Below are 22,096 nucleotides of genomic sequence, written 5' to 3'. Positions count from 1 at the left end.
CAGGAGTCCAAGCCACACCTCTCAGGTTCTCAAAGCACGAACGCCTTGTCCATCAGAAGGCCTACCAGAAAACCGGAAAGCATTTTTTCCTGCAAAAGTCCTCTATACTCCCCAACCTCAAACACCACAACCTCAACTCACATACGTGGCCGGCTGGGGCGATCATGCGCGGCATGCATTTGGACTGACTTCCCGCCTCCAAAATCCAGGGATCCAGTGCTGAGAACTTGCCCGGAAAAATAGAAAAATGCCGGCGAGCTGCACCAGATTTGAGGGCAAACCAGAGACTGGTGTAGAAATACAAAGTTATTGGGCACCCCTATTTTTGAAGGTTTTTTTTCCAATGAATATGCTTTTTAAAAAAAATTAATGCCTATTTCTGCAGGGTCCAATTGGGGTGAATCGCCGGAGCCAGCGGCTTAGTCTCACAAGCGTTTGGTGCTTTGGACTATTTCGTGTGCAGTATATCAACTCACAATGCATCCCTGGACTGCTCTCGAGTAGCCATAGGCCATTGGGGGGGGGGGGAGACGACTGACAGAACAGCACAACCAGAGCCACATTCCACGCACAGCTTCCTCAAGGCTGTATCCCAGGTTATCCGCAACAGCTGGAAGGGCATGATCTCTACGGCCCACGAAAGTAGGTTGGAGAATATGATTTATGGCATTGTATTAGGTTCATAATTGGGCTGTAAATTAGATGGGGTCAGAGCTGGGCTTGACTTGGGTCCGTGCTGACATGAAGCCCCTAATAAATAACTGGATTCTTTTGAAGCTTGGCTCGAGGCTCATGATTTAATTAGAGCATCTGTGGGAATCCTGACATGGTATTTATATAGTCCCTGATTGGGTGTGGCTTTTTAGTTGTTAATTGGGGTGTGGGAGGGCCAATTATTAAATCATTAGCTATCGTTTTCTTGTTTCCTTGATAAGTACTTGAAAAGCCAGTTGTAAGTTAGCATTCCTGTAGAAGACTGAGAAAGGGCCTGTTTCCAGGCTTCTATCCCTTCCCCGGCTGTTTTTGAGCCTGCTCGTCCAACAATCTTAGTAGCTGCAAAATTAAATGTACGTTCCTTGTACGTTGCAGCATCTTCTTCTTCTTCTTCTTCTTTTCTTCTTGTTTCTCTCTTCTCATTCTTCTTTTTCTTATTGCTTCTAGTTCTAGTTGTTCTTTCTCTTCTTTTTCTTCTTCTAGTTCTTCTTTTTCCTGATCTCTTCTAGTTCTAATTCTAGTTATTCTTTCTCTTCTTTTTCTTTTTCTAGTTCTTCTTCCTCCTCCTCCTCCTCCTCCTCCTCCTCCTCCTCCTCCTCCTGGCCCTCCTCGCAAATCCCATTCCCTTCTAGCACTGATGATGTTACCTAATTGGATCGTGAAACGTCTGCAAGAAATCAACCCACACTAGAGAGCACCAAGGACTCTACAGTCCTCCTCCTCCTCCTCCTCCTCCTCCTCCTCCTCCTCTTCCTCCTCCATTTTTCATACCCGACTCCCTTCTAGCACTGATGATGTTACCCTGTTTAGTAATGCAATGTCTGCAAGAAAACAAGGCATTCCCTGGCCAAGGCAGCGGTATACCGAGCCTCGCCATTTATTCAACTTCTAAACGCCCCCCAAAATTGGTGTTTTCTATTCCAAACCAAGCCAAGCCGTAACCCTTCATCTCAGCTTCTCTTTCATTTCTCTTTTTAAAAAAAGCAATGTCATCGTTTCCACCTCGAATGAGTTTTTTTTAAAAAAGACAAATAAAAAAAACTCAATTAAAACCAGGCAATTGACTTTCCCTCCCGTAACTGTTCCTGAACCAATCTGGATGCCCGTTGCCAAGTTGGCTCTGGGTTTGCAGCCGGGTTTCCGTCCGCGAGGCCTGTCGTGCAGGATTTATTCTGGGGGGGGGCGGGGGGGGCAGAAATGGGACGGCGGCCAGGTGGGAAGGCAGAGGTGGGCCAAGGCTGAAGAACTTCATTTAATGCCTGGGCGCTGAGCGTCATAAATTTATTAACAAGGAGGCCCGGCTGACACTTGGTGGCAGAGTGTAATTTCTTCCTCCAAAGCTTTAACAGCCTCTGACACCCCAAATTAAGCTAAATTGCATTATTTTAAAGGAACAGATGGGGAATGCTAAACGTTTGCAGGGACAAGCCTACCCCCCTTGTTAGGGATGTTAAAAGAGTTTTTTTGTGTGGTCGCTCGGTCGAGGGTGAAGAAGAAGCTGCGTGGAATGGATTGAGGGGAGGGGAGGGGGGTTTTCAGCAATGGGGTTGGATGTAGGGGAGTCTGTTGGGAGGAGAACAGCCAGGACTCCCCTCACTTCCTCCCCTTTCCCGGGTTTCCTTTGACTGGGAAGGATAGGGAGAAGTGGGGGGGAGGGGAGAGAGTGGATGGATGGATGGATGGATGGATGGATGGATGGATGGATAGATGGATGAATGGATGGATGGAAGGATAATTGGAGAAAGGGTACGGGAAGGTGAATAGGAGGGAGAAGTGGAGGGAAGTGGGAGAAGGAAGGGAGGAAAGGGGAAGAGAGTGAAGGAAGGAAGGAAGGAAGGAAGGAAGGAAGGAAGGAAGGAAGGAAGGAAGGAAAGGAAGAAGAAATGGAATGGAATAGAATAACAGAGTTGGAGGGGACCTTGGAGTCTTCTAGTCTAGAGAGGGAAAGGAAGGAAGGAAGGATGTTCAGCTACTTGTAATGGAATTATAGTTTGGCCTCATGCATAAAACCTGGCTGGGTGACTTTGAGCAATCACAGGAGATGGTGAATTCTAGGAATGTCATTGAGCAGCCTGGAAGAAGAGGAGAAGGGGGAAGGAGACGTGGGAGAGGGGAAGGAGGAAGAGGAGAAAAAGGAGGGGAGAGGGAGGAGGAAGAAAAGAGAGAGAAATGAGGTAGGAGGGAAGAGTGAGGATGGAGGAAGAAATGGAAGAGAGAGGAGGAGGAGGGGAGAGGAGGAGAGACAAAAAGGGAGGGAGGTGGAGGAGGAAAAGGAGGGAGTGGAGGAGGAGGAAGAGAGAGGGGAAAAGGGGGAGACGGGAAGGAAGAGGTGGAAAAAGGAGGGGGAGGAGGGAAAAAGAGGAAAAGGAGGAGAGAGGAGAGGAGAGGGGGAGGGGAGGAGAGGAAAGGAGGGAGAATGAAGGGAGGAGGAAAAGGAGGGAGGGAGGAGGAGGAGAGAGAGGGAAAAGGGGGAGGACGAGAAGAGAGGTGAAAAGGAGGGGAGGAGGAAAAAGAGGGAAAAGGAGAGAGAGAAGGAGGGGACGAGAAGGAAAAGGAGGAAGAGGAGGAGGAAGTGAAGGAGGAGAAGAAGGTGGGGAATCCTGCCCACACCATTGCCTGAAATCTACTCACACCGGTTGAAAGCATAAAAGATGAAAACATCCAAGCAAGGGAGCCTGTTGCACAGGTTGAACTGAGCCAATCACTACAGGTAAAGCAATCATGTGATCTCTTTGGAAAGGAGAGCGGGACCCAGGACCGGATGATGTGGGCAGGGAACAAGGAGGAGCAACCTGGGAATTTGCGGCAGAAAAGATGACAGGAGAAAGGAAGAGCCAAGCAATATCAGGCAATTGGACTCCGAGATCCGCTCCGTCCCAGGGAGAGTTGGAGCAGCGGAAGCGAGAAACTAATGCCAGAAAAAGAGGAAAAAATTCCACAGCAGTCTCATCTGTAACTCTGCCTTCCACAAATAGCCCTCAACTTACAACTGCAATTATTGAGCCCAAAGTTTCCGTTGCTAAACAAGACACTGGTTAAGCGGGTTTTGCCCTATTTTATGACCTTCTCTGCCACAGTTGTTAAAAGTGAATCCCTGCCATTGTTCAGTGAGTCACACGGTCATTAAGTGATTCCAGCTTCCTCCTTGACTTGGCTTGTCAGAAGCCCTACCAAAGGGGATCACGTTACCCCGGGACACTCCGACCGTCATAAATACGAGTCGATTGTCAAGCGTGTGAAATATTGTCACGTGACCATGAGAGATCCTGCAACGGTCGTAAGTGTGAAAAACCATCCCTTTTTTCAGCACCCGTCGTAACTTTGGACGGTCACTAAATGAACGGTTGTAAGTCCAGGACTACTATAATAACCGGCAAGATATATTTTGGGGGGATTTCTTTGCTCCGAACACGAAGGGAATCGGTCAGACGGAGGGTTAGACATTGCAACCCCGTCGCTAATTTCCAAGCGTAGGAAGAAAATGTGAGTTGTCATGGAAATGTCACAGCTACAACAATCCCTCTTTTACTTAAGGTTTGCTAATTGGAAAATTCTCATTTACTTAAAGGTCTGTGGGCGAGGGGCTGATGGTCACTGGTCAAACATGCAGATTCCTGACCCCCTTTTCCCCTCGGGGACTTCACCTCCCAGAATTCCCCAGCCGGATGTGGAAAAGTTGAAATCTGGACGAAATCTTAAAGCAGGGAAGGCTAAACTTTTCCAGACCGAGGGCCCAAAGTGGGCACCAGTAGGGGGGGGTGTTCAAAATTTTTTAGAACCTCTTCTGTAGGTGTGGCCTGCTTTGTGGGAGTGGCTTGCTGGCCATGTGACCAGGGTAGGAGTGTATTGCTGGCCATGTGACCGGGTGGGAGTGGCTTGCCAGCCATGTAACTGGGTGGGAGTGGCTTGCCAGCCATGTGACCGGGTGGGAGTGGCTTGCCAGCCATATGACTGGGTGGGAGTGTCTTACCAGCCATGTGACCGGGTGGGAGTGGCTTACCAGCCATGTGACTGGGTGGGAGTGGCTTGCCAGCCATGTGACTGGGTGGGAGTCTCTTACCAGCCATGTGACCAGGTGGGAGTGGCTTACCAGCCATGTGACTGGGTGGGAGTGGCTTGCCAGCCATGTGACTGGGTGGGAGTGGCTTGCTGGCCATGTGACCGGGTGGGTGTGGCCAACTTGTAAAAAGTGGTGAAACTCACTTAACAACGCTCTTGCTTAGCAACCAAAATGTTGCTAAGCAAGCTCAGGAACTCTGGCATTGAAGTGTGGAAGTCTTAAAGCTGTCAAGTTACAAGACCCTTGCACCCCTAACCCTTTAGAAAAAAGAACCCCAGGGGTGTTCAAACTTGACAGCTTCAAGACTTGTGAACTTCAACTCCCAGAATTCCTCCTCCAGTCATGTTGGCTCAGGAACTCTGGCATTGAAGTGTGTGAGTCTTAAAGCTGTCAAGTTACAAGACCCTTGCACCCCTAACCCTTTAGAAAAAAAACCCAGGGGTGTTCAAACTTGACAGCTTTAAGACTTGTGGACTTCAACTCCCAGAATTCCTCCTCTCGCTCTTCATCTTGATGATGTGCGGACGGGTGGGGGGAGGGAGCTGGAACCGGTTCTAAACGGCACTGTAGATTTGTGGAACCTCTTCTACAGAAGAGCTTAGAACTGGCAGGAACCCACCCCTGGGGCACATGCACAAATGCGTGCGCCTGAACCTCCAAAGCACACACATGGGCCCGTGCATGTGCCCTGTGGATGTGTGTGCAGGCATGTGCCCTACTCCCCACGCACGCACGTCAGAGACCAGCTGGCCAGTGGGAGGCACAGGTGCATGCATGGCAGAGCTGAACTAGGGCAACGGCTCGCCTGCCCACCCAGGGGGCGCTGTGTGTCACCGCTGGCACGTTTGCCTTAGGTTCGCCCTCCCTGTCTTAAATCATGGGGCTTGGGGAATTCTGGGAATTGAAGTCCACGCATCTTAATGCATGCTGGCTGTGGGATTCTGGCGCTTAACAGAATATGAACAGAGTTGGAAGGGACCTTGAAGGTCAAATAGTCTAACCTTCTAGCTTGAGAAGAACAGTCCTTAGCCCTTCAGACAAATGGTTGTCCAATCTCTTCTTAAAAACTTCCAGTGTTGGAGCATTCACAACTTCTGGTGGCAAGTTGTTCCACTGGTTAATGGTTCTCTATGAGCCGTGCAATTTATTTCCTTTTTTAAAGCAGTTACCTACTCGCCCCGAACTGGCAGGAAAAAAATGCTTTAAAAAGTGAAAAAAGGTTGGCCATGCCCACCCAGTCACATGAACACCCCCCCCAAGCCACACCCACAGAACGGGTGGCCAAAAAAGATAGATTTCACCACTGTTGGTAACGTTAACATTCACGCATTTTAAAGCATGCTCTCTGGAGAATTCTGGGGTCGGAAATCCACCCGCCTTAAATGATATTGACCAGGGGATTCTGGGAGTTGAGGTTCAGCCATCTTAAAGTTGAGAAACGCTACGGTAGGCGACCCGGCATTGAACAGGAAGTTGGATTGGATGACCTCCGTGGTGCCCTCCAATGCTATGACGTTATCTCAGATTCGTCCCAATTTAGCTATGTTTTCACCCTTTTCAAATCCATGAATAGACGTGAGAAGTCGGGCTAGAGGACAATCCGGTATGCTCAGGATTTCACGGGAGAAGTCAGTCTATTGTCCAAAGCTCCTGAAAATAGGACAAGAAGCAATGGATGGAAACTAATCTAGGAGAGGAGCATCCTGGAACTAAGGAGGAATTTCCTAACAGTGAGAACAATTAATCAGTGGAGAAGTTGTGGGTGCTCCCTCATTGGAGGTTTTTAAGAAGAGACTGGACAACCATTTGTCTGAAATGGTGAAGGATCTCCTGCTTGAAGAGTGGTTGGACTAGAAGACCTCTAAGGTCCCTTCCAACTCTGTCATTCTGCATTCTATAAAAGTTCAGAAGAGAAGGACTAAGGATGACTTGATAGCAGTCTTCCAGCACATGGGGGCGCTATCACGGAGAAAAGGGGAACAACCTGTTCTCCAAGCCACCTGAAGGCAGGACAAGAACCAATGGGTGGAAACTAATCAAAGAGAGAAGCAACCTAGAACTAAGGAGGAATTTCCTGACAGTTAGAACGATTAACCCGTGGAACAGCTTGCCACCGGAGGTAGTGGAAGCTCCATCACTGGAGGTCTTCAAGAAGAGATTGGAGAGCCATTTGTCCTGAATGGTAGAGCTTCCTGCTGGAGCAGAAGGTTGGACTAGAAGACCTCCAAGGTCCCTTCCAACTCCGTTATTCTGTAGAAAATATAGAGATATAAAAATGGGGCATTTCACATGGAGCTCACTCATTGTAACCTGTTTTCCTAACAATGTTGGCTTGTGATGCCTCACCATATGGCCTTGGCACAGTTAGATCACGCCTCATGAAAATCGGTAGTGAGCACCTAATCGCTTGGCATCCCACCTGCAGGGGGAAACTTAATGTGCAAATAAACAGGAACGCAATAAATTGGGGGATTAAATACTTCCCTCAGGCCCCCTCAGCCTTGGCAGAATTAAGATGTGTGGAATTTAATTCCCAGAATTCCCCAGCCAACCTCATAAAAGCTGGCTCAGTGACTTTAGGCCAATCACCAGGAGACAGTGAGTTCTAGTCCTGCTTAGGCATGAAAGCCAGCTGGGTGACTTTGGGCCAATCACCAGGAGACGGTGAGTTCTAGTCCGGCCTTAGGCATGAAAGCCAACTGGGGGACTTTGGGCCGATCACCAGGAGACAGTGAGTTCTAGTCCGGCCTTAGGCATGAAAGCCAACTGGGGGACTTTGGGCCAATCACCAGGAGATGGTGAGTTCTAGTCCCACCTTAGGCATGAAAGCCAGCTGGGTGACTTTGGGCCAATCACCAGGAGATGGTGAGTTCTAGTTCTACCTTAGGCATGAAAGCCAGCTGGGTGACTTTGGGCCAATCACCAGGAGACAGTGAGTTCTAGTCCGGCCTTAGGCATGAACGCCAACTGGGGGACTTTAGGCCAATCACCAGGAGACGGTGAGTTCTAGTCCCACCTTAGGCATGAAAGCCAGCTGGGTGACTTTGGGCCAATCACCAGGAGACAGTGAGTTCTAGTATGGCCTTAGGCATGAACGCCAACTGGGGGACTTTGGGCCAATCACCAGGAGACGGTGAGTTCTAGTCCGGCCTTAGGCATGAACGCCAACTGGGGGACTTTAGGCCAATCACCAGGAGATGGTGAGTTCTAGTTCTACCTTAGGCATGAACGCCAACTGGGGGACTTTAGGCCAATCACCAGGAGACGGTGAGTTCTAGTCCCACCTTAGGCATGAAAGCCAGCTGGGTGACTTTGGGCCAATCACCAGGAGACGGGGAGTTCTAGTATGGCCTTAGGCATGAACGCCAACTGGGGGACTTTGGGCCAATCACCAGGAGACGGTGAGTTCTAGTCCGGCCTTAGGCATGAAAGCCAACTGGGGGACTTTGGGCCAATCACCAGGAGACAGTGAGTTCTAGTCCCGCCTTAGTTAAGAAAGCTTTCTGGGTGACTTTGGGCCCGACCCCTTCAGCCCAACCCACCCCACAGGGTTGTTGTTGCAGCAGGGAAAATAGGTGGAAGGAATATTAAATCTGTTCTCCATCTTGAGTTATGTTGAAAAATAATAAAGCTCGGATACAAATACATAAAATAAATAACAACGTTCAGTCTCAGCCTTTGACTTCTTTTGTCTGTCCAGTTTTTGAGTTCCCATCCTTCAAGCAGTTTCCTATTCGCTGTTTTCCGTTTTCTCCAACACAAATTCTGCATTTCAGCCATTTTAAGATGCTGGCTGGGGGATTCTGGGAGTTGAAGTTCACGGGTCTTAAATTTGCCAAGATTGGGAATCCCTGTTTTAGAGGAAGTCCCTCTGTGCTTTGCTTTCCTCCGCTGACTCTTTTCTGTACAGGTAGTCCTCGACTTACAACGGTTCACTTAGTGGCCAAAGTTACAAAAGTACTGGAAAAAAGGACCATTTTTCACACTTACGACCGTTGTGGATGGTCACGAGATCAAAATTCAGAAGCTCGGCAGCTGACTCACATTTACGACGGTCGCAGCGCCTTGGGAGAGGGGTGTCACGTGATCCTCTTTTGCGACTTCCCGACGGGCAAAATCAAGGCAGAAACCAGGTTCACTTAACAAACATCTTACTAACTTCACCCCTGGAGCGAGCCACTTAACAACGGGGGCAAGAAAGGACGTACAACGGGTCAAAAGTCGCCGAACAAATGTCTCGCTTAGCAACGGGAATGTGGGGCCCCCTTGTGGTCGTAAATTGAGGACTACCTGCGTTTGGACAAATATGGACATGCACTTCGGCTTTTCCCCAAACTCGGCAAATTTCCCCCAAAAAGCTGGGAACAGAGCGCAATTAACAAGCCTGGTCTGAATTTATTTATTTCTCTTTTTCCTCGAGAAAAGCATTGGAGTTTGAGTTAAGAGGTTTTTGGGTAAGAATGAAGGCATCGACAGATGGCACCCAGGGAAAATCTCTCTTGAAGAGGGTTTCAGAGAAAGCGAACGGCGAGGCGAGCAGACATGGAGGGATGTAAAGGCAGAAGGAGAGAAGCTGATGGGCCTCATTAAGGAGAGGCAGAAAGGTAGAATCTGGAAGAATTCGGAGAGTGAAATGTGCCACGCACAACTTTAAACAGCAACAATATTGTGAGAAGGATGGAAGCAAGGAATTTTGCAAGTCAGTGGAGGAATCGCTCACTCTCTGTATCCATCGATGCATTCATCCATCCATCCATGCATCTATCTCTCTATCTATCTATCCATCCATCCATGTATCTATCTATCTATCTATCCATCCATCCATCCATCCATCCATCCATCCATCCATCCATCCATCCATCCATCATCTATCTATCCATCCATCAATCCATCTATCTATCCATCTATCTATCATCTATCTCTATCTGTCCATCCCTCTCTCTATTATCTATTATCTGTTTTATCTATCTATTATCTATCCATTATCTATATCTATCATCTATCTCTATCTCACCATCTCTTATATTATCTATCTGTTCTATCTATCTATCTTTCTATCTATCTATCCATCCATCATCTATCTATCCAACCATATATCTATCTATCTAGCTATCCATCATCTATCTATGTAGCTATCTATCCATCCATCCATGCATGTATCTATCTATCTATCTATCTATCTATCTATCTATCTATCTATCTATCTATCTATCTATCTATCATCTATCTATCTATCTATCTATCTATCTATCTATCCATTCATCCATGCATGTATCTATCTATCCATCATCTATCTATCCATCATCTATCTATCCATCATCTATCTATCCATCATCTATCTATCTATCTACCTACCTACCTACCTACCTACCTACCTACCTACCTAATCTATCTATTTATCCATCCACCCACCCACCCACCCATGCACCCATCCATCCATCCATCCATCCATCCATCCATCCATCCATCCATCTATCTATCTATCTATCTATCTATCTATCTATCTATCTATCTATCTATCATCTATCTCTATCTGTCCATCCCTCCTCTCTTATCTATTATCTGTTTTATCTATTATCTATCTATCATCTATCTCTATCATCTATCTCTATCTATCCATCTCTCTCTATTATCTATTTGTTCTATCTATCTATCTATCTATCTATCTATCTATCTATCTATCTATCTATCTATCATCTATATCTGTCCATCTCTCTCTATTATCTATCTATCTATCTATCTACCTATCTATCTGTCTGTCTGTCTGTCTGTCTGTCCGTCTGTCTGTCTGTCTGTCTGTCTCTGTCTGTCTGTCCATCTCTATCTCTATTATCTATTATCTGTCTCTCTGTCTGTCTATCTATCTATTTATTTATCTATCTGTCTGTCTACCTACCTGTTTACCTGTTGGATATTGGCATATATCGCTGTAAGTCTCCACTCTGGTCCGCCACTAGGGCGGGAACTATGAATCACTCTGATTGGTCGAGAGGCGTACCCGATCCCTATAAAAGGGGAATCCTCAGACCACACACTAAGCTGGATCACTTCTACTAATAAAGAGCTGTTAAGTCACTACATGTCCGAAGTCTGTTCTCTCGTTGCCCGAATCTAACATTGGCGACGAGGGTGGGATCGAGAGACAGATAGGACGAAGATACCTCCAGAATCCCAGGATTCGATCCAGCCCAGGAATTCGGCAGAAATTCCGGCAGCCATCTCAAGCCATCACAGCGCGGGAAATTCAACGCAGAGAAGATGGCAATGCACACTCCTCCCGCTCCGTTCGACCCAACGAACGACCAATGGGAAGCCTACATGATTCGTTTCGAGTGTTTTCTCGAAGCAAACGAATACACGGGGATAACCGACTCCCGAAAGAAGAACATCTTCCTCAGCTACTGTGGGCGAGAAGTTTTCAACACGGCCAGAGACCTCTCCGAACCAACACCGATACAAGCAGTATCATGGACGGCGCTACAACAGACCCTGCAGACCCATTACGCGCCAAAACCTTCCCGCCACATTTGCCGCCAGGAATTCAACACGCGGAACCAGAAGGCGGGAGAATCAATCAACCAATATGTTGCAGCCCTACGTAAAGCAGCGACTCACTGTGAGTTCAGGGATCTGGACGAGCAAATCCTGGCAAGACTTGTTTGCGGGTTAAAAGACATTTCGCTACAAAAGAGACTGTTGGCCAATCCAAATTTAACCCTACAAATAGCGCTAAACGAAGCAAGGGCGTCCGAATCAGCGGAAAGATCGTTGGAAAGCATACAACGTGGGTTCAACGTAAGTCAGCCAGCACCCAGACACGCCAGAGTCCACTACGAGGACACCAATCCAGACTTCGAGGATCCCGAGTTCGAGGACAGTCACCTGATGCGGAGCAGTCACATGAGGCCTGGGGGTAGATCCGGATTCCGTTTGCCACCCTGTGCAAGCTGCGGAGGGAACCACCCCTGGTCTACCTGTCAGTTCAGGAACGTTGTTTGTTCGCACTGCGACAAACTTGGGCACATCGCACGAGTGTGCCGGAGCGAAGTCCCTGCCTCCTCAAGGCAGCCTCCACTGTACCGCCAACAGAAGTCCAACCCAGGGGCTTGGCGAAATCAAAAAGGGCGCCCAGAGAGAAACCAACGAGAGTTTACCCAGAGAGAAAATCCCCAAAGAGCTGTGCGAGCGTATTCCCAGAGAGATTATACACAAAGAGCTGAGAGAGCGTATTACCAGGACTCCCAACGAGAGTATTGCCAGGATACCGATGCCGAGATAGAGTTGACCCAGAGAGAGGAATTGCGAACCTATCTCACCACAATAAGTCAGGTCCGCACTAAGAGGCCCAAAAAGCTGAAAGTCACGGTCCTCTTGGAGGGTTTTCCTTGCGAGCTGGAAGTTGACACAGGATCGTCCCTGACGATCATTTCATGGGCATCCATGAAAAAGGCTATCCCTAGCCTCAAAAAGAGCCAACTACGCGCACCAGACATCCTGCTGCGAGACTACCAGGGGAACCGAGTCCCCATCGTGGGCCAAGGCACGTTCCAAATCCGTTTCAAGGACATCGTAGCCCAGCTGCCCGTGACCATCGCCAGCGCACCATTACAGAACCTTCTAGGACTAGATTGGTTTGAAGCCCTGGGGTTAGAAGTCACCGGGATCAACGCCGTGGAGAACAGCAGCGCTGAACTGATTTTTAAGGAGTTCGAGGATGTGTTCAGCCCCGGTCTTGGTAAGTATGTGGGTAAACCTATCTCATTCAATTTAGACCCAAAAGTGGCGCCAATCCGACTTAAACCGAGACGAGTGCCTTTTGCACTCCGCCCAAAAATTGATAAAGAGATTGATAAACTAGTAGAGCAAGGAATACTTGAGCCGGTGGATCACACACGCTGGGAAACTCCCATAGTGACCCCAGTCAAACCAGACGGGTCAGTCCGCATCTGCGCGGACTATAAATGCACAATTAATGTCGCGCTACAACAAAGCGCATATCCTGTGCCAGTGGTGCAACACTTATTGCACTCGTTGGGGCCAGGAAAGATATTTGCTAAACTAGACATGGCACAAGCTTACCAGCAATTGCCTGTGGATAGCGCCACAGCGGAGGCCCAAACTATAGTGACGCACAGAGGCGCATTCAAATGCAACCGGCTACAATTCGGTGTGAGTATTGCCCCAGGCCTGTTCCAGAGCGTCATGGAACGGCTTTTGCAAGGGATACCGGGAGTCGTCCCATATTTCGACGACATCTTGGTGTCCGCTGCAAACGAGGAGCAACTATTAAAAAGAGTCAGAACTGTTTTGGCCAGAATCAGAGAGAAGGGTCTCCGCCTCAAAAAAGAGAAATGCCAAATTAACGTGCCTAGTGTAGAATTCCTGGGATATAGAATCGATGGTCAGGGAATACACCCCACTTCAAAGAAAATTAAGGCGATCCAGGACGCCCCCACACCACGGAATCAGACCGAGTTGCAGGCCTTCCTCGGACTACTTAACTTCTACAGCGTTTTTCTGAGACAGAAGGAGACCATTGCTGAGCCATTGCATCGACTCCTCCAAAAGACCGCAACATGGAGATGGGGACGATCCGAAGCAGCAGCTTTTGCCCCAGTCAAACGCCTACTCACCACCGACTCGCTGCTAGTGCAATACAGCCAGACGCTACCGCTGGTATTGACCTGCGATGCATCCCCATTCGGCGTCGGCGCAGTCCTCAGCCACAGGATGCCAAACGGGAATGAAGCACCCATCGCCTTCTACTCCAGGACTCTTTCATCGGCCGAGAGGAATTACAGCCAGATGGACAGAGAAGCGTTAGCTGCTGTGGCTGGAGTTAAACGTTTCCACGAATACCTCTACGGCCGCGATTTCGAACTAATTACAGATCATAAACCGCTGTTGGGACTTTTGGCGGGAAACCGCCCCACACCAGTCTCCCTTTCTCCACGCATGACCAGGTGGACTGTTTTCCTGGCCGCGTACTCATACAAGCTGATCCATCGACCGGGCTCCACTCTAGGACATGCAGACGCACTCAGCCGTTGCCCACTCCCGGATCTTTTGCCAGACCCCACTCCCGAGGTACCAGTTCTGTTAATTGACTGTTTGGACTCAGGACCTGTGTCTTCCTGCGACGTTGCCAGATTCTCTTCTAGGGACAATATAATAAAACAAGTTCAAACTTGGGTTTGGAGGGGGTGGCCGAAGGGAAACGTGGGGCCGGAATTCAAACTGTTTTGGGCAAAACGGGATGAACTTTCAGTGTTACAAGGTTGTTTATTGTGGGGGGATCGAGTGGTTATTCCTTATGCTTTACGTAGAAATGTGTTAGTAGCATTACATGTCGGGCATCCGGGGATCGTTAGAATGAAGGCGTTAGCAAGGAGTTATGTCTGGTGGCCGAACATGGACAAAGAAATAGAGGAATGGGTGGCCACTTGCGATCCGTGCCAGGAATCTAGACCAGCACCCCCACAAGCACCCGCCACAGAATGGGAGAAGCCTAAAGCACCCTGGTCGCGAATACACATCGATTTCGCAGGGCCAGTCCAAGGTCAGACCTTTCTTATAGTTGTGGATGCATACTCCAAATGGCTTGAAGTAGTCCTAATGACTTCAACCACGGCAGAGGCAGTCATTAAGGTACTACGGCGACTTTTCGCCACTCATGGCCTGCCCGACCTCCTGGTCTCTGATAACGGGCCCCAGTTCACGGCCATGCAATTTGAAATGTTCTTAGCAGGTCAGGGAATTCGGCATGCCCTCGTCGCGCCATTCCATCCGGCATCGAACGGACAGGCGGAGAGAATGGTGCGATCCGCAAAAGAGGCCCTCGCTAGGATGGGTCCAGGTGATTGGCAAACACGCATTGATCATTACCTCTTGATTCAGCATATTACCCCCAGCGCAACGACGGGTAGGAGCCCCGCTGAACTACTCATGGGCCACCGTCTACGGTCTCACCTGGACCATCTTCACCCAAATTACTCTGCCACATCGCCCCCTGACTCTACAAGCAAAATTCGGAAGTTTAGCATAGGGGATTCAGTATACGCCCACAACTATGCAGGGGGAACTTTGTGGATGCCGGCAAAGGTAATCGGCATCACGGGTCCATGCTCATATTTGCTGGAGCTTGAAGATGGACGAAATTGGAAAAGGCACATAGATCAACTACGGGGTCGCCTTGCACACTCAGAACTACGATCCGCGAACGAAGACTACCTTCCAGCGCAAAGTCAGCAACCCGAGAGCCCAAACATAGAGGATTACAGCACCCCGGAGCTAAGAGTGGATCCAGAAATCAACGACGAAACGGAACAGCATCCGAGTGAGGAAAGCATTCCAACCCCCGACCGCGGAACGGAACCAGCTGAACAAGCTGAGCTCACACCCGCTCTAACTCAACCCGAACTCCGATGATCCACTCGCGTGAGGCAGAAACCAACGTACTTAAAGGACTTCATCACTAACAGGAACACTCCGTCTAAGAAGGGAGGGGTGTTAGATATTAAGAGCTGTTAAGTCACTACGTGTCGGAAGTCTGTTCTCTCGTTGCCCGAATCTAACACTACCTACCTACCTATCATCTATCTATCATTCATTCAACAGCCCATTAGGCATTCTGCCCTGTAATGAAGTTGGAAGGGACCTTGGAGGCTTTCTAGTCCAACCTGAGTGAACCTTTTTCGTGAAGGTACCAGGGAATTTCCTGTCTGAAGCCCACCTCTTCCCCTTTGGAAACAAACTATCTTTCATTAGGTAGAGAAATGTAGAGGGAGGGGCAGAAGCTGGTGTGGAGTTGAAAGGGGGCATCAGCCTGGGATCCCCACAGAGTCCCAAGGGACCCTCCCTTGAACCCCTTGGGCCCTGATCTCTCAGGAGAGGGCTAATTCCGAGTTTCAAAGCCAGGGCTAATCCTCAGTTACAAAAAATTCTGCATAGGCATAAATAGCAATAAATCAGTTTAATTGGACTCTCACGTGGATCTTTCCTGCCTGACAATAACTGAGAACTAATAGGATGAAGTAGAGGGGGGGGAGTAGAATTGCTATGCTGGTCCTAATAGATGGGTGTGCCAGAGAGAGAGACCCCTCCCACACCTGGATCAACTCCATTCTGGGACTTACTTTCCTGCAAAGATTCTTATACAGTGGCAGGAGAGGAACCTCATCTCTCCCCATTGGAGCAAGAATTCTTGGGAAAGCCAGCTGTGCCAGTTGAGAAATTCCTGGTTGATTTCAGCACCCAGGACGTCATTTTGTTAGGAGGGAAAATGAGCAGGGGGGGGGGGGGTTGGACTAGATCACCTCCAGGGTCCTTTCCAGCTCTGGTTTTGCTTGATGGCATCAGAACTGTGTAGCAGCAATCAGGATAAAAGGAGAAGGAGAAAGGGAAAGAGGGGGAAGAGGGCAGATGAAGAATGGGAAGGGAGGAAGAGGAGGAGGAGGAAAAAAAGGAGGAGGAAAATGAGAAGGAGGAAGAAGAAGGAGAAAGAAAAGGGGAAAGGCGAAGGAGATGGAGGAGAATGGGGAAGGGAGAAAAAGGGGGAGGAGAGGAAACAGAGAAGAAGGAGAAGGAGAAAGGGAAGGAGAAGAAGATGGAGAATGAGGAAGGGAGGACGAGGAAGAGAAGGAGATGAAGGAGAATAGGGAGGAAGAGGAGGAGAAGGAGGAAGGAGAAGGAGAAAAAGAAGGAGGAGGAGAAAGAGATGAAGGGGAATGGGGAAGGGAGGAAGGAGGAAGAGGAGAAGGAGAAGGAAGGAAAAGAGGGGGAAGAGGGCAGATAAAGGAGAATGGGAAGGGGGAGGGGGAAGAGGAAGAAGAAAAGAAGGAGGAAGAAGAAGAAGGAGGAAGAAAAGGAGAAAGGGAAAGCGAAGGAGGAGAATGGGGAAGGGAGGGAGGAGGAGGGGAGGAAAATGAGGGAGGAGGAGGAGAATGTGGGAGGGAGGAAGAGGAGGAGAAGGAGGAAGGAGAAAGAAAAGGAGGAGGGGAAGGAAATGAAGAAGAATAGGAAAAGGAGGAAGAGGAGGAGGAGAAAGGAGAAGGAGAAAGAAAAGGAGAAAAAGGAGAAGAGAAAGAAAAGGAGGAGGAGGAGGAAATGAAGAAGAATAGGGAAAGGAGGAAGAGGAGGAGGAGAAAGGAGGAAAAGAAAGGAGAAAAAGGAGAAGGAGAAAGAAGAGGAGGAGGAGGAGGAAATGAAGGAGAATAGGGAAAGGAGGAAGAGGAGGAGACGGAGGAAGGAGAAAGAGAAGCAGCAGGAGGAGGAGAATGGGGAAGGAAGAGGGGGAGAAGGAGAAGGAGGAAGGAAGGAAGAGGGGGAGAAGGAGGAAGGAGATGAAGGAGGATGGGAAAGGGAAAAGGAGGAAGAGGAGGAGGAGGAGGAGGAGGAGGAGGAGGAGGAGGAGGAGGAGGAGGAGAGCAGTAAGGAAATGAGATGGAGGGGGAAGAAGAGGGAGAAAACTAAGTGAGTGAAGTGGGGGGGGGAGGGCGGCTAACAGCACCCAGGCAGTCCCAGTAATATTTCAAATCTCAGCCCTGCAATTAATTCTGAAGCTCGAGAGCTTATTCAAGCAAGTAATAAGCCTCTAGCTGGCATTATTTTATTTGCAATCCTTGTAGTAAGGGGTTGAGGGGAGAAATTCCCTCCCAAGGTCAGACCAGAAAGATTTATTGAAATCTTTCGTTTAGCCTAAACCAGTTGGCCTCTGGCAGGCCGGCAGCCATCTTGTCTTTTCGATCTTTGGCCTGCCATACTTTCTATTCTCCTGCTATGCCTTTTCTATGGTGGGAAAAGGGGAGTTGGGGATTGTACGGAGTTAGAGGAGATGTAGCCATAACAAAATTCTTTCTAGAAAGCCAAGGTCATCCTTTGTCTTTGCACCTCTGCACCTGACTGGAACTGGATGGGTGGAAGATGCTAGCATGGCAGTGGGAGATTGGACCATGGGATGGACTTGTGGGTCTGGGGGGGGGGCAAGATCTTGAACTTTCAACTGGGTGGGGAAAACCGGGAAGCTTTCGGATCTGGGTTTTCCCAGATGTGCTTCATCAATTGGAACTTTGAGCAATACTTTGCCTCGGACTCTGATTTACTTTTGGATGCTATTTGGAATTCTGTCACCTTGGCACATTTAAGACTGGTGGACATCAACTCCAAGAATTCCCCAGCCAGCACAGCTGGCTGGGGAATTCTGGGAGTTGAAGTCCACAGATCTTAAAAGGCACCCAAGATGGACATTCCTGGGTGACAAATCTTTGTCTAGACAAATCCAGCTTTGAAGATACTTCCCATTCAGGGGAGGGGGCTTCAGAAAGACAAGGGGGGGAGGGAATTCCCATTTTGCATCTGGTTTATGGCGGGTTTAGGGTTGACCTCTCTTTCCAACTTGGCTTAAGATCATCAGCCCAGCTTCAACCAGAGCTTTGGGGGGGGCGGGGGGGATCAGAAATTGAACGAGCTGGAAAGAACGGCGCAAAAGCAGGAAATTGGGATCGTTTTCGTTTTGGGGGGATTTGTTTTGAGATGCATTTTTGCATTCGGGGCCTGATTTTTCTAGTCGTGTCTGCATTTTTTCCCTCTGCAGAAGGAAGAGAGCTTTGGAATTAAAGCCTGCAGGAGTCATGGCATTATATACTGTATTGTCTCTCCCACCCCCACCCCCCCCCATTCCTCTTTCTCTTAATTGTCTTCCACCTTCTTTTCGTTCCTTAACCTCCATCTGCATAATAAAAGGCTTCTCTCTTCGCCTGGACTCTGTAATCTCACTCTGGCAGGGAATTTAGACGGTTTTGCACACCCAGCACAGCCTCCCCTTCTAAGCTGCAGCGGGGAGGGGACCAAAACCGAAAAGATTTTCACACACAACCACACGTACGCATTTCTGTTGCTCAGTGAGAAATGTGTTAGGTAAATCCTGCCCCTCTTCATGTCCCCTTTTTCCACCGTGGTTAAGTGGATGACTGCAATTGTTAAGTTAGTAACATGGATATTAAGGAGGAGGAAGGGGGGAGAGGAGGAGGAGGAGGAGGAGAGGAGGGAGAGGGGGAGGAGAAGGAGAAGAAGGAGAGGAGGAGGAGGAGGAGGAGGAGGAGGAGGAGGAGGAGGAGGAGGAGGAGGAGAAAAAGAAGAAAAAGAGGAGAAGAGGAGGAGGAGGAGGAGGGAGGAGGAGGAGGAGAAGAGGAGGAGGGAGGAGGAGGAGGAAAGGATGAGGAGGGGAGGAGGAAGAGGAGGAGAAGGAGAAGAAGAGGAGGAGGAGGGGAGGAGGAGGAGGAGGAGAGGAGGAGGAGGGGAGGAGGAAGAGGAGGAGAAGGAGAAGAAGAGGAGGAGGAGGAGGAGGAGGAGGAGGGGAGGAGGAGGAGGAGAGGAGGAGGAGGGGAGGAGGAAGAGGAGGAGAAGGAGAAGAAGAGGAGGAGGAGAAGGAGGGGAGGAGGAAGAGGAGGAGAAGGAGAAGAAGAGGAGGAGGAAGAGGAGAGGAGGAGGAGGAGAGGAGGAGGAAGAGGAGGAGGAGAAGTATCTATCTATGGGAGTTGAAGTCCAGGGGCTCAGGGATTCTTTTCTGCCACATCTATTCATTTTCGCCTCCTGCCTTTTATCCCCAGAGCTAGGGTGGGGTTTCGCTAGCAGTGGTGGCTCTTGTGTCCCAAGGACCAGCCCATAGATTTCCACTGCTCTCCTCTCCTCTGCCTTCTACATATCTGCGCGTCAGGCACTGGACCCAGCTATTCCTCCTCTTCCTCATCAGCCACCTCCAAACCTGGGGGCTGTTGACTCTTCATCTGAGGGCTGACGGGTGGCCTAGGCTCCCTCCCTCCCTCCCTCCCTCCCTCCCTCCCTCCCTCTTCCTCTCTCTCTGACATCTCCATTCCCTCTTCCCCCTCGGAGCTCTCAGGTTGCCCTGATTCTGACCTTGAGTCCTAGGCCTCCCCCTCTGATTCGGCTGCTGGAGGGCCCGGCGGCCGACAGGCCGCAGCACAAAGGTGTTCATGAGGGAGTCGTGCCCCATTTTACGACCTCTTCTACCAAGGTTGTTAAGGAAATCGTTGCAGTCGTTCAGCGAGTCACGTCGTTTGCTGCAATCTCTCCATCGATGGTTTGGTAGACATGTTTTTGATTGGACCGAAATTGGAGATTCTTCCCATACAGGTAGTCCTCGACTTACAACAATTTGTTGAGTGAGCATTTGAAGTTACAACGACGCTGAAAAAAAAAGGGACAGAAGCGTTTTTCACACGTACGGCCATCGCTGCCTCCCCAGGATCCCTTGATTTACATTCAGATGCTTGACAACTGACTCACACTTATGACCGTTGCAGCATCCACGGGGTCACATCATCAAAAGTCAGAAGAGAAGGACTGGGGGTGACAGGATAGCAGTCTTCCAATATTTGAGGGGGTCTCCTAAAGAAGAGAGGGGGCAATCATTCTCCGAAGCACCTGAAGGCAGGAGAAGAAGCAACGGAGGGAAACTAAGCAACCTAGAACCAAGGAGACATTTCCTGACAATGATAACAATTAACCAGTGGAACTGCTTGCCACAATAAGTTGTGGGCACTCCATCACTGGACATTTTGAAGAAGAGATTGGACAGGCAGTTGTATGAAATAGTAGAAGGTTTCCTGCCTGAGCAGGGGGTTGGACTAGAAGACCTCCAAGGTGCCTTCCAACTCAATTATTCTATATTGTTTTCTATATTTTAAGTACCCCTGCAGAGGTCCATTATAAGGTTCAATGGGGTCACTAATCAACCTGCCATAAATCAAGGACCATCCCTCGTGTGCACTTCGAGCTTTGGACCTGCTGATCTTCTTATTTTATGCTTATTTTATTTCCATGGCTTCCTTAATTTTCCTTCTTTCTAAGTTTCTCGTTTAGATATTATTTCGTTTTCTCGTTCTTCAGCTTCTTTCCTTTCATTTGCTCGAGCTCGCTTCCAGTTGATCCCAGCTCCCTGATCTTAATTTCCACTCCGATTTTCCATTTTGCCTTTTTGTGTTTTCCTTCTTTGTTGATTTTGCGACCCAGGAACGCAGTTATTACTGCCGCCGTACATTTTAACACTATTATATTGGCGTTATTGTTGTTACCTGTAATGAAAAATGACTCAGGGCGGCGTAACGATATACCTATAATTATTACATTGTACTTTAATAGTGCGGTTTTAATATTATTATGTATGTTTCCGTACATATACATACACAACTATACATATGCGCACCCATAATGAAATTATTTTCTTGTTCTAATCTTGTTCTCCCGTATAATTTGGTTCTTAATTATTGTATTGTGGCTTTGTAGCTTTTCAGTGAAGTTTCTGGAAATGGCAATTGTTGACTGCCAAAAGCCAGGAAGGAAGGATTACAAATGCAAGAATTTGGAGAGGAGGCGGCAAAAAAAACAAAACAGACATGGCCCACCTTAACGATATCAGGCTACAATTTAAAATTTGGCTACTTGTCCTACAATGTCAGGTGGCTCAGTGGCTAAGACGCTGAGCTTGTCGATCAGAAAGGTCGGCAGCTTGGCGGTTCAAATCCCCGGCGCCACATAACAGAGTGAGCTCCCGTTACTTGTCCCAGCTTCTGCCAACCTAGCAGTTCGAAAGCACATTAAAAATGCAAGTAGAAAAATAGGAACCACCTTTGGTGGGAAGGGAACAGCGTTCCGTGCACCTTTGGCGTTGAGTCATGCCGGCCACATGACCACGGAGACGTCTTCGGACAGCGCTGGCTCTTCGGCTTTGAAACGGAGATGAGCACCGCCCCCTAGAGTCAGGAACGACTAGCACAGATGTGTGAGGGGAACCTTTAGCTTTACCTCTTACCTATCATGTCAGCTAGTTTGGGAAAAATAGGAATCCATGTGTCTCTGTGCTGGACAAATCCCAATTCCGATGATGGGGAACTGCCCTGCAGGAGGGAAGGGTCAAACAGAGACTTAGCCTGGAGTCCTTGCGAAGCTGCATGAGGCATAAGCCTGAAAATATATCGCACCCCACAAATCCATAAAACCTTATCAGGTCATTGACAAAGGAAGACAAATAGTCTGTGCAGGTAATTTCTCCTCAATTCTAGGTTGGGTCACCCCTTGATTAGTTTCTTGACATGTCCTCAGGGGCTCTGATGGCCTTCCAGGAGTTTTAGGGCAAGGATGTGAACTCCAAGAACGAGAAGTTATTTGAAAGATAGTGGAGTGTGCTGAAATGAGCAAATTGACATTTGAAATTAGAGAACAAGAAGACGAGCAATTTTATAAGATATGGGATAAGAGTAAGGTTCTACATTTAGGCAACAAAAACGGAATGCACAGGTACAGTAT

The sequence above is a fragment of the Natrix helvetica genome (assembly GCF_964273705.1).
Source record: "Natrix helvetica genome assembly, chromosome: 7".
Classification (NCBI taxonomy): Eukaryota; Metazoa; Chordata; class Lepidosauria; order Squamata; family Natricidae; genus Natrix; species Natrix helvetica.
Note: the sequence above shows the minus strand (reverse complement) of the source record.